Genomic DNA, 13,486 nt, shown 5'->3' on the forward strand with positions numbered 1-13,486 from the left:
ACAGATGGAGTACTTGCTGCAGGAATGTCTACATAAACAAACACAAAGGTCTTTGTCAATAAAATGCATTCCTATACTGTTGCAGCAAAAGTAACTGGAAACTTTGAGGAATGGGCAGAGTGGAGATGCCAGTGCTCCGAGGACCGTTAATAAACAAAGCCTCATAATATACTAAATGGTCACTTAAAAACGTGAAATACTGGGGGCTGATGTGCAAACAAGACAGACCAGACACCTACAGCTGCTCAAGAACTGTATGTGTGTGTGGGGAAGCTGTCCCAGCCTGGGGTGACACACACTACGGAGCAGAAGCACATCGAGCCCTATGGGTGTTGAGATCATATGAGAAAGTGTTCAGCATACTCTTGTTTTGGCCCTGATGGCTATTGCACATTGATCAATGGGCTGGTGCACCAGGGTTAACTGTGGGCCACGGTTTTGGGGGCTTTTGTGTACCACACCAATAGACTGACTCGTATACACAATCCCTACAAGGCCACTGCAATGCGGTGTTATAACAATGGGGCAACCCAAAAGCCACAGGGCCTGGGGCAGATAGTAGTACAATAGGAATATGTCCCAGTGGAGATCAAATGAAACAGATAAATCAGTAAAGCGTTTTAGTCAATAGTATCTAATCGAAGTCAGACACCACCATATATTCTTTACAACAATGGATATGCTTTAATTGCATCATAGTATTTGCATTAATCCAACTATAAAATACGAAGCAAATCCTAAATGGATATATTCTTTAAAGAACAGGTGCACAGAGGAGTGAGGTGATAGGTGTATGGGGAGGATTGTGGAAAAAGACAGCTGTGCGTAGTACATCAATACAAAAATTACAAACTATCCTGACATTGTTATTGTCCAATCATTACATGTCAAGTCATAACACAATTACAGATAAACATTCCCTGTCGTATATGTTTGACAAAAAAACAGGTGTCGACATTTCGACCCCTAAACGGAACAGCCAATTTCACACATTGTGGGCGGGCTCTTCATCAGGACAATGGTGAGGGTGGTGGGGTTTGCACCTACGGACAATAGCATAAGGTTATTCCAGTGGTGTGTACAAATAAAAGGATGTATATGAGAAAAATGTCATGGGGATTTACCAGAAGGAACAGCTCTATTACTTCAGGCTGTATTTAGGAAAGGCTCGGCTCGTAGGCTCCTGTGGAAAAAGAGAGTAGACACGGACACTAGGATCGCTGTGTACACCCTGCCCAAAGTCCATAAAAACATGGAGAAACTCCCTGGGATGGTCCTTGAACCACTATACAATTATGTGGTTTTGTTTCCCAAACCACTGGCAGAAATTACTGTATCCTACCTCCTTGACACCATGCAGGTGATCAATTTGGTCGATGGAATGCCTTTCGAGCCTGAATCCCAAATTTTGGTTACAATGGACATCATATCTCTGTATACGAGCAACAACATATATTTGAGGTTATGGAAAGAGCCCTGAATAAAAGACTTCTACCTGCCGTTGTGCCCACCCCATTCATCCTGCAACTGTTGGAGTTAGCAATGACTCAAAATGTCTTTTATTTCTGAGGGGACCATTATGTGCAGACCCGGGGAGTTGCAATGGGGGCAAGTTTTGCCCTAGATCTGGTAATTCTCTATATGGATGACTATGAGGACCAGTTCATCTACAATGATTGTAACCCTTACAAACATCAGGTTACCCACTGGAAGCGATATATAGACGATGTTTTCCTGATATGGACAGGAGATGAATCACACCTACAGCTTTTCTTTGTTTGGTTGAGCAAACGGTCTGCTGACATTACGTTTACCATTCATATGGACAGAGGGTGCATTGATTTCCTGGACATATTGATAAAACTGCAAACAATTGTCTATACACTACATTATACAGCAAACCAGCAGAGAGTATCACATTACTACGCTACAGTAGCCACCACCCAAGGGGATTACATGATAATTTGCCTTTTGGGCAATTCCTCAGGATCAGGAGGAATTATACACTGAGGAAGACTTTTTCTTGGAATCGGACGATCTCATAAAACGGCTGGTGGAACATGGGTATCCTAAACGGATGGTGAAACGTATCAGAAAAAGAGCGTGGCACAATCCTAGAGAGTCACTCAACACTGAAAGACTGCTCAAATGCAACGTTGGACAGTCTGATCTGCGCAACGATGTTCAACACAAGAAGCAACGAAATCAGGCACATCATTAACAAGCATTGGCCACTGGTGTCAGACGATCTCCAAATGATTCCACCCCAATGCATTCCTTCAGAAAAGGTAAAAATATCAAGTATCAGGTGGTTGGTTATTCTTGGAACCTCCTTCTCCACCCATCATTCAATCTTTGTGGCAACTACCTTCGATAGTTGGTCACTACAAATGTGGGAGCTGCAAGGCTTGTTGTTTAACTACCGAAACTAAACAGTTTTACTACAAGGACCGTTCAATCACTCTCAAAACTCACACCAGTTGCAACACCCCTAATGTGATCCATGCAGTACTCTACCCATGTGACAAGATGTATATAGGTCAAATTACGCAGAAGGTTAAAGCCTGCATACTGCAACACTGCAGTAGGATACGGTGCAAGACACCAGGAGCTCCACTTATTGAACATTTTCAAACCTTTGAACACCGTCCTGAATCTCTAAAATGGCTGGATATTGAGGAAATCAAACTTGGGGTTAGAGGTGGCGACCTGAGCTCCATTCGGAACATCCGTGAATGCAAATTGAGCGACCGTTTTAATGCAGTTCATGATGGCTTGAACAAAATGGATGCAACTTATGCCCAACTGTCCATTTTTTATGTTTAAAAGGCTTTAATGAGACAAATGTTGATACAATATAACATATGCCTAAAAGCATAATAATATAAAGGATAACAAAGAAGCAAAATATAATTGGCAATAAATCATAGTAGAAAGCTGTTTATATTTTAAGGATATTATGGGGGAAAGAAAAGAAGGGGGAAAGGAAAAGAAAGAGGGGAAAGAAGGGGTGGAATTTTTTTTACAAATCCTAATTAAGAAGGAATATGATAAAATGCTCCATGAACTATAATATATGATAAACAAGTCAAACTGTTAGAATAAATAATAGCCAAAATTAGAGAGGGAGGAAAGAGTAAAGAGGAAATAATTCAAGGGGGTTGGATGTTTTCAGAACGATGACGAGAAACATCATTGATTGAACCTTTGTTTAAATATATAGTTAATGGTAACCAAAAACATCTCTATTAACATGTGTATTACATTGGGATGCATAAGCAACATCTAGCCTATGATATTGGCAAACAGTATTCCACCATGACATAGTTGAAAGTTTTGATAAACATTTCCAATTTAACACAATTTGTTGAAATGCTAAAGCTAACATGAGATCAAATAACCCTTTTCACTAGATGGCAGAGTGATGGATTCTGATAAACGTCAAATAAAGAGAAGAAGGTGGGGTATGGGAGTTTGGAAATAAAAAATGGTGGATAAACGAGACTAAATTTGTGACCAAAAAGAGATTACATTGGGGCATGAAAAGAGGAGATGAGAAAGATCTGCCGAGGGGAACTCACAAGACAAGCATTTCTTGTTATCTGAGTGTGTAAATTAGCTATAGAGTTGGGTGTGAGATACATTCTATGGTATCGAAAACACATACAGCCTGATTCATCAAGCTGATTTGCGCTCGCAAAGGGCCAGATTCTGAGAATCTGGCCCTTTGCGAGTGCGATTTTTGCATTTGGGATTCATCATCCCAAATGCAAAAATCACTATTACCAAAATCGCATATTTGCGAGGAATTGGATTTAAGGAATCTCTAATAGAGATTCCTTAAATGCAATTCATCAACCAATTAGAAATAGCGAAATTGCAATATTTGGTCTCAATTTACCACCAAGTCTGACTTGGTGGTAAAGTGCGAAAATAGTGTAAAAAGCACTTTAGTGCATTTTTTTCTTTTGCATGTTACACACACACATGTCCTTTGGACATGTGTGTGCGCAACACCTGTTCAAATGTGCATTTAATGGGTGCTACAGGGTGTCCTTTGGACACCCCTGGCACCCTTAAAATCGCTATCTTATTTGCGAGTAGCAAATTGCTACTCGCAAATAAGGGATACTCCCCATTCATTCCTATGGGCCTTTTGGCCCATAGGAATGAATGGGGAGTTATTCCTTATTTGCAAGTAGCAAATTGTTACTCGCAAATAAGGAATGTGTAGGAATCGCTATTTATTTAGCAATTCCTACATGAATACCGTTTTGCGAGTCCTCAATAGCGATTCGCTATGAATCGCTATTAGGGGCTCGCAAAACGGCCCGTTGATGAATCAGGCTGATAGTCTGAGTAGTAGATGCAGATCTAGAGATCCTCAATGACTGCCCATAACTTATTCCACACATCAGTAGAACATTGAAAATCTAATTCCGATTCCCAAGCAAGTTCCACTTTGGTTTTAATACGATCGGAAGACGTAGAGTAGAAACATGTGTATATTAAGGAAGCTTTGGGACATGTTGCCAACATTTTTAGAAGTGGATCTTGTGTATTTGAAGAGTCATCATTAGGGAAGGAATAGAAGACATTCAAAATTGATTGCATAAGAGTAGAGAATGTATATAAAAATTAACTAGGACATTTGAATGTTTCCTTAAAAATAGGAGAGAAGAAGGAGAAGTTCCATCAAACAAGTCTTTGACCCTAATAATCCCTTTGCACTCCAGGAGGACCAATATATAGATCTAGTAATAATGGTAATAATACGATTATGCCAAAGAGGAGAGTGTATAAAATTTATTATGGTAATAGTTTTAGGATGAAAGTAAGGCTTTAGCAATGAGCATGTATGTTTAACCCCTCCCACACTGGTGACGGAACCGCTCGGTCACGCCCCTCGGGTGGGCTGTGCTGGTGATGGAGCGGTTCCGTCACAGCCCGCTCGCCGCGCCTGCGCGGCGCTGATTTAGCGCCTGCGCGGCGCGTTCTATTGAGCGGGCGGGGTCGTGACGGAACCGCTCCGTCACAAGCACAGCCCACCCGAGGAGCGTGATTGAGCGGTTCCGTCACCAGCGTCGGAGCGCCGCGCGGCCCCCCTGTCAAAAGGTAGACTACCATTGATAAATCCACATTGTTCTGGACCTATCAAATGAGGAAGAAGGGATTCAAGACGTAATGCTAACAATTTGGCGAATATCTTATAGTCAACATTTATCAAGGAGATAGGTAGATAATTCTTGGAAATTCCTGGTTGAGGAGCACTGCGAGATCCCACGTTGTGGATGTGTTGCTCAGTAGCGATCCGTAGGTGCTGTGGTTTGTGATGCAGGGTTCTGCATTGAGGATGTATTGTGCAGTGGAAATTCCAGGGAGTTGCGTGGCTGTGATGCAAGTTTCTGCATTGAGAATGCATCATGCAGTGGCACATTCAATCTAACTGCGAGGCTGCGATGCAAAGTCCTGCATTGAGGATGCATTGTGCAGTGGCAGTTCTGAAGAGTGGCGGGTCTGCAATGTGAGGTCCTGCAATGATAATGTGTGGCACAGTGGCTGTTGCATTGTGAAGCTGTGAGTAGATGCATCATGCTGTGTTGGTTTTGCCCAAAAGACCACAGCAGAGCACATTCAGGACAATTTCCAAGGGTCCAGGACTGGGGGCACACCTGGGGTACAAGACTCACAGCAGGTAGAGTCTAAGAGCAGGGTCAAGGTGGAGGCAGCCTTTTCTGTCCCTGAAGCTCTGATCAGTCAACTAACCCTTGGAGTGTCCATGGTAGTCCTCAGTTCATGATGCAGGTTCAGTCCTCCTCTGTGAGGCAGCAGAACAGCAAAGCAGAAGGGCAGCAGGGCAGCAGTCCTTCTTCTGAGTCTTCTACAAGTCCCAGATATTTACTGAAGACAGAGTTGGATCTGAGGGTCCACTATTTATCTTTGAAGCTAGCTTTAACGTATGAGAAGTTTCTAAAGGGTTCCACCATAGAGGTGTTTAGAATGTCCTTACTCCCTGCTCTGGTCATAGCTTGTCTGGGGACACAAACTACTAATGTTAAACACTTTGTGAGTGTGCTGAGGCAGAGCCTTTGTGATGTGCATATGTGGTAGGTTACAGCTCCACTCCTTATCAAGCCAGAAATGCGCCATCCGGCCAACACCTATTGGCACCCATTCCCCCTTTTATCTCACTGTCTGGGAGCAATAACAAAGACCAGATGCCAGCTAGACCTAGTCATGTGATCCAGGATAGAGGTTGCAGGCACCAAATAGTTGGGACAAGAAAATGCAAACTTTCTAAAAGTGGCATTTTCAGATTTGTGACTTCAAATCCAACTTTACTGTAAAAGGTTTTAAATTACAAATATCTAGATATCAAACTTGACAGTCTTACCTGTTCCAAATTGAAAGTTATTGACTTATTAAATGTAATAAAGTATCCCAATTTATCATATGGGAGAGACAGGCCTTTCCGGAGTGAAAAACAAATTTAGGAGTTATCACTACCAGGGCATATAAAAGTTAAAAGTGTATGTGCCAACGTTTTTAAATACACTGCACCTTGACCTATAGGCTGTTTAGGGGAGACAAATGAAAGTTTAAGCTTGGCAAAAAGTTTATTTTTCCAGTTCCGAATGGCAGTTTAAACTACAAACAAAGGCTGCAATGGCAGACCTGAGACATGTTTAGAAAGGCTGCTTAAGTGGGTGGCACAACAGGCGCTGCAGTCCCACTAGTAGCATTTAATCTACAGACCTTGGGTACACATTGTACCACTTTACTAGGATCTTCCAGCAAACTAAATGTGCCAATTGGGTATAAGCCAATTTGATTGAATACAAAAACAATCTGGCGGCCAAGAGAAAGAAAAAAAAAGACAGAAAACTGAGCGCAATAACTGGTTAAATACCCCACTACCACTATGTAGCATCCTAAACCAAAGGAAGCTCATTAAAAGCGACTAACAACTGAGGCAGAGACTCTTTACGAAACGGTCTGATTTCCATCAACTGCGGTTAAATGTGGATTTATTTAATCTAAGTGGAATTTGGGGATTGAATCTGGTCATTGGTCACTAAACGATCCCTTACACCCTTGTCCCTCTGTGGATGTGTATGGAGTATTTCTGTGCAGCTGACGGCTGCGGGTCTGTTCTTTCAGTTGCCAGTGGCCTATACCAATTGGATAGTCCATTAGGCCTGTATTGCTCCAGAGTAGGCAATTTTTAAGTGTTGCCTAAACCTTTTTTTTTCATTGGAAGAAGAACACATTTGGTCGGGGTCCTCGCACTATGGCTGAGTTTAGCGGCTTAGCATGTGATGATGGCACTTATCAAAGTATATTAGATAACACACCAACAGCCAGATGCATCAAGCTAAAAACCTTTGCGACCGGTATTTTTGCATTTGGGATGCATCATCCCAAATGCAAAAATCGCAAATAGAGAATTCGCTAAATTGCGATTGTTTGCATTTAAGGAATCAAATTGAGATTCCTTAAATGCAATGCATGAAAGTTCCAAAAATAGCGAATTCGCTAATTGGGCACGCAAATTACCACGAAGTACAACTTCATGGTAATTTGCAAAAACTTTGAAAAATGCACTAAAGTGCATTTTTCAAAGTTTCATGTTGCGCACACACATGCCCTAAGGGCATGTATGTGCACAACATATGTGCACAGATCAAATTCAGGGGTGCAACAGGGTGTCCTTCGGAGAAGCGTGGCTCAGTGGTTAGAGGCGGCAGACCCGGAAGCTGAGATCGACCGTGGACCAGGGTTTGATTCCCCGCCTCGGCGGGTCTCGGGCTCAAAATTCCACGGACTCGACAATTCTCGCTCTGGTGCCTACTCAACTCACGGGGTCACACTCTGCGACTCTGGGCAATAGCTTGCTTAATCTCCACTACGGCCCCTCGCGGCGGGATGCCTGGCTTTCACCTTGTGGACACCCTGCCAGGGGTTTCTCACAGGGGAATACCAGGACGGGTTCCCTAAGCAAGCGCCGGGACGCTTACGGGCAGCCGCGCGCTTTACAAATCCAGCACATTTACATTTACATTACACACCCCTGCACCCTTAAAATCGCAATCTCAATTTGCGAATCGCTAATTGCGATTCGCAAATGAGATTGTCTTCCCATTTATTCCTCTGGGCCACTAGGCCCATAGGAATGAATGGGGAGGTATTCCTTAATTGTGACTCGCAATTTTCGAGTCGCAATTAAGGAATTCTAAGAAATCGCTATTTTTGTAGTGATTTCTTGATGCATTGCATTTTGCTCTTCCTTATTAGCGATTCCTTATTTGTCGCTAATAAGGAATCGCAAAATGGATGCTTGATGCATCTGGCCCCAAGTATACTAGATAGCGTCGCCAGTTCTACAGGTTCGAATGTAGACAATTGGAATTCAGTCACAGTTCAAAAGAAGTCACATTCACGGACTTTGATACACAGTGCCATCATGGCAGAGTACCTGCGAGGTAACTGTGCACCTCCAGGCCTGATAGTTACTAATGCCCCTCGCTTGTTACTACAAGACAAGGCCTCCCATAAAGATTGGTTGCTGATAGCTTGGGGCTGCACGCTCGATTGGTTATGCCTGATTATCTGCACAGCCAAACGTTTGGCTGATGCGATTCTGATAGAAATACAGGTGATGGAAGCTCAGATCAAAACAACCATCATTGGTATTCTCTTTAAAAAGGATCGGGATAAATCAAATAAGGTGAACAAAGAATTTAAAGACTCTATTTTCCTCTCAAAAATAGAGAAATTTCAAAAGGATCTTGCCAAATTCAAACATGAGGTGGTCTATCCATACACTAGTGACGACTACACCGCTCCTGAGTTTAACACCAGAGGTAAACGTTATGGCTCTACATATTCAGGTAGTAGCTCGGACGACAACTTGAGCGACTCTGAATCTTCTGAAACCAATAGACAACCATTCAGAGGGAGGGGTAGAAGGGCCACTTGGAGAGGGTATATGGCACCACCTTTCCAACAATGGTTGCCACCCTGCACCATGGAGTTATCCGCAGCAACAGTTTCAACCACCAGCACCATTTCAGCCATATCAACAAGACTATAATAATCAGTCTTTTCTAGGGTCAGGCCAGGGCAGATATAGAGGCAGGCAAAGAAATCGGCAAGCACAGGTACATTGGCATCAGCCTCTATCAGAACCCCAGCAAATGGGTACTCGCAGCAGAACGAAACTGAACCAGAACCAGCAGCAAACAATGACGAACCCAGACCGGAATTGATAGTCAATCTTAGCAAAAAGATACTGCCAATTAAAGAAGAAATGGTCCTCAACAGGGACTTGGGTTTTGTGATCACGTCAGATGGTGATGACTTCACTGTTCAGCGAGAACTAGCGCATTTCTTCTGGAAGGTTCGCCTTCATCATTTCTTTAAAGAGAAAGATCAATCAGAATTTCAGACCGATATTAACAACACTGGGCTCAGAAATCGCTCGACTTTCAATCCCCCGTTGCAGAGTGTACCACCGCAAGTACTAGCTTTTGAAATAGCTGTACAAGAGGAGATTAATACTCTGTGTACAAACAAAAAAGAAACTACAGTAATCTTCCCAAGAAGGAACAAATTGCACTTCGAGCATTGACTGAAGACCACACTATTACAATCAAGCCCGCGGACAAAGGCGGTGCGATTGTTATTCTTGACACGGAAGTCTATCGCTCCAAGTGTCTTCAACAATTGAATGACAGAGGATGCTATCGCCCCTTAAAAGAAGAGCCTAGTGAGAGAATGAGCAGAGTCATTACAGAAGTAGTGAAAGAAGCCTACACTGAAGGATGGATCACATCTCAAGAATCTGCATTTCTTCAAACAGCACACCCGGTGATGCCTTATTTTTATACCCTACCAAAGGTTCAAAAGGCTCAAAGACTGCCACCTGGGAGACCCATAATATCGGGGATAGGCTCTTTATTAGAGCCTTTGTCAACTTTCGTAGATTTCTTCTTACGACCAATTGTGAAGAAAATGCCCACGTATCTGCAAGATACAAAAGATGTATTACGTCTGCTACCTACAGTGGAATTTGACTCGGAAAGAGACTTGTTAGTCTCTTTCGATGTCGAATCCCTCTACACATCTATACTGCAGGATGCAACGTTGGATACTAAAGTTAGCCATGAAGGAGAATTTCTTCAAATTTGAAGAAACAATCTATCTCCAGGTCTCTGGAACTAGTGTGGGGAGCGTTTTTGCGCCAAGTTTGGTGAACCTGTACGTTCACAGTTTTGAGCAACAACATGTATTGACCAACGATAATCCCTCCCATAAGTCTATCAGACTATGGAAGCGATATATTGATGACATCCTTGTAGTCTGGCGTGGAGATGTCGTGTCTGTCACAGAATTTCACACTTGACTCAACACTCGAAATGAATTCTTAAGGTTCACCCTAGAGGTGAACAGAAATAGGATATCTTTTCTCGACTTATCAATCTATGTGAAACCTACAGGTCTTGAAAGTGAGCTCTTCCGGAAACAGATGGCATGTAATGCCTTTCTACGTTACGATAGCCAACATCCCAAGGCTTTGGGGGATATCTTGCCTTTTGGCCAGTTTTTACGTCTGAGACATAACTGTTCCACCATGGAAAAGTTCAAACAACACGATGGGAATCTGACAACCCAACTGCAGGAGAAGCAGTACTTGAAGAAACTTATTAAACAGGCTTGTAAGCGTGCCACTAATAATCATATGAAGCTTTATTGGAGCCCAAATTGTAAACCTCCTTTGGGAAGACTGACTTTTGTAAATACATTTAGCACACTCACTAATGGGATTCAAAAATGTATTCGAAACAATTGGCGGTTTTAAAACACAAGCAAGGATAAGATACCGATGCCCCTCTTTGCATTCAAACGAGGTCAGAATCTACGTGACCATCTGGTACACACGCGCCCAAGACAGCAAAAACCGAGAGCAGTGGGGACACAATGGGAGCCCCCTCCTGTTCGAAGCCACTTCCCTTGTGGAGCATGCGCTGTTTGCCCACAAACTCAACAGTCTAAAACAATAGACATTGGTACATCGAGACCATGGACACAAAGCAGCTTTACAAACTGCAAAAGTGAGAATTTGCTCTATCTGATCAAATGCCCCTGTGGGTATCCTTATGTTGGTATGACAACTCAGAAGGTGAGACTTCGGATGCTTGAGCATAAGAGCACCTTCCGATGCAAAAAAACGAACACAAAACTCACTAGGCATTTTACCGAATTCAATCATGCTCCAGACAACTTTTCATGGACAGTGTTAGAAAAACCTTTTATACCACCTCATGTGAGTGATAAAGCAAAATTCCTTTTTAATAAAGAACAGAAATGGGTGTTCAGACTACGAAGCGATACCAAGGGGCTTAATGATACGATACCATGGATTTTATTGTGATAGCCTTAGGTCTCCATATGTCTTGATAATTGGGCACCCTGATCTGCAATGTTGTATTATAGCATTCAGGTGTGTTCACACAGGTTATGGAAAGAATACAGTGTAATGCTCCTCAAGTACATGATGGCCATGAAATAATGAAGTGACTTCCATATATAATTCTGTACTTTATCATCCAGGTGGGCTCATACTGGTTATGGAAAGTATAAACTGTACAAAATGGAATATCGTGTAAGGCTCCACAGTTTACTGTGGGTCTTGTAAATTGAAAAAAAGAAGAATGAATAAGAATTGCCTTCCATGTATAAGAGCAGAGATGGTGTACTGCTTTGTGTACATTTTGGAAACTAAGTATTATGCAGCAACGGGGTACTGTTGACTTTGCCACAGAGCCTCTTTGGTGTACGCCGTAGCACACGTCTGTCTCCCTTTTTATTTCAATAAACTTTTTTTATTTCAATAAACTTTTTTATTTCAATAGACTTTATTGATTTAAAACAATGAACAGAAAAGATAGAAATCCAATAATGCACAATTTTCAGTAAGTGGTACTAAAGGAATAAGTCTATACACCAGTCAATATAATGGGGCAGCTTTAGAACGATATGAACACGTTGTAATTGAGGGCTTTGAATTAGCGAAAGGCATTAAAATCACCAACAAGAAAACTACAAATCCGCCATTATTGAGGTCATTTTGTAGTTCAATGACCCCGCGTAGTACACATGGCGACATCGTGCGAGGTGCTTACGTCATCGATGTAGCGACGTGCCTGTGTGGCTGATGTGGTTAAAAGTGTATTCCAGACGGCGCCTCGGGACCTCCCACGAACTTGGGTATGGCCCGGGGCACCGACGGAAAGGTGAGGCGAGTTTTTGCGGACAGATTGTTGGAAGGCTTAGAGGAGCACCCTATTAGACCTCCCGCGGTAGCCGCGCATTAGAGAGAGACTTTCTGTTTGGTCTTGCAAGCACGCTTAAGCAGGCAAACATAAATATGCACGCAGGGTTCCTGGTAATGAGTACAGTGCGAGTATACGTGACATCCCCATAGGTCACAATAGAGTGTTTCCAAATAGATTTGTTGACAATGTGAAGCGATTCTCCAGCAGTCTTTAACAGCCGACTTAGAAAGTCGCTAGGTCCCTACTGAACATTAAACCATTAAGCTAATAGTATATGCCAACTGGGAGATCATTCTTAATACAGGGAGAGTTGGAGTTTTAATCTTGTGGATGGAGCCAATCTGCCTATAAGTTCCTATTACAGTTTTATGAGCACAGAATTAATGGATGAAAGATGCTCTAAATATATAGTTTATTGATAGGAATCTGCACAGGGCAGTTAGGTTCTTGAGCCTGATGTGTTCTTCCCCAATGAAATTAATTGCAATTGTGTACTGTCTTTCAGACAACAGTCCACCCTAGAATGGCTATTTGTAAGTAACCCCCCCCCCCCGTTTTTAAGTTTTTCTACAACATTTGTTTACAGGGCGAGGTCTGATTTACCTGAGTCATTACCGGGTGAGGTGAGGCCAAGACCTCGTATAGGACAGGTGAGTGGACTTGTTCTTGTTATATGCATGATGCCACTCAGTTGGGCATAGAAAAGGGCAAGTAAGATGCGCATGTTCTGACTGGTACAATTCCTTACAACAATGTTTTTTGTTTGTGGTGTTATTATCTTTTCCAGGTGGGAAAATCACTCTGCCTAAACTGAGGTAATATGATAATGTACAATTGTATGTTTTTCACGGGTGCAGTAGCTTTTTAAAGCATAGGCCCTGAAGAAAGCCTGGGCAAGTAGCCTGTTTGGCTGAAACTAGTTGACCATTTTGTGATCAGCTGCATATTTGTTACACGCCTACCATTAAAACAGTCTTTGGGACACCCAGGACAGTATTTTAAACCTCACTCAGAGCACACTCACAGCACCCTCACAAACCAAAAAACCCGCTCAGCAGTAATCTGGCATCGAAGCACACCTGCGGTACACTCGGTACCTTGGGTGGGGCCCGATGATGAAGCATGCCACCAACTAGGTTGGTGGGTGA

At 42.6% G+C, this 13,486-nt stretch overlaps 1 long non-coding RNA gene across 1 annotated transcript; it reads left to right on the top strand.

Moving 5' to 3' along the window:
- The first annotated feature begins 12,204 nt into the window (after nt 1–12,204).
- LOC144782832 (uncharacterized) lies at nt 12,205–13,153 on the top strand. Its single transcript, XR_013601282.1, has 3 exons — nt 12,205–12,296; nt 12,925–12,988; nt 13,126–13,153. It is a non-coding gene; the product is annotated as an uncharacterized LOC144782832 (long non-coding RNA).
- Nucleotides 13,154–13,486: the final 333 nt, after the last annotated feature.

This window comes from Lissotriton helveticus, chromosome 9 (genome assembly GCF_964261635.1).
Source record: "Lissotriton helveticus chromosome 9, aLisHel1.1, whole genome shotgun sequence".
In the NCBI taxonomy this organism is placed as follows: domain Eukaryota; kingdom Metazoa; phylum Chordata; class Amphibia; order Caudata; family Salamandridae; genus Lissotriton; species Lissotriton helveticus.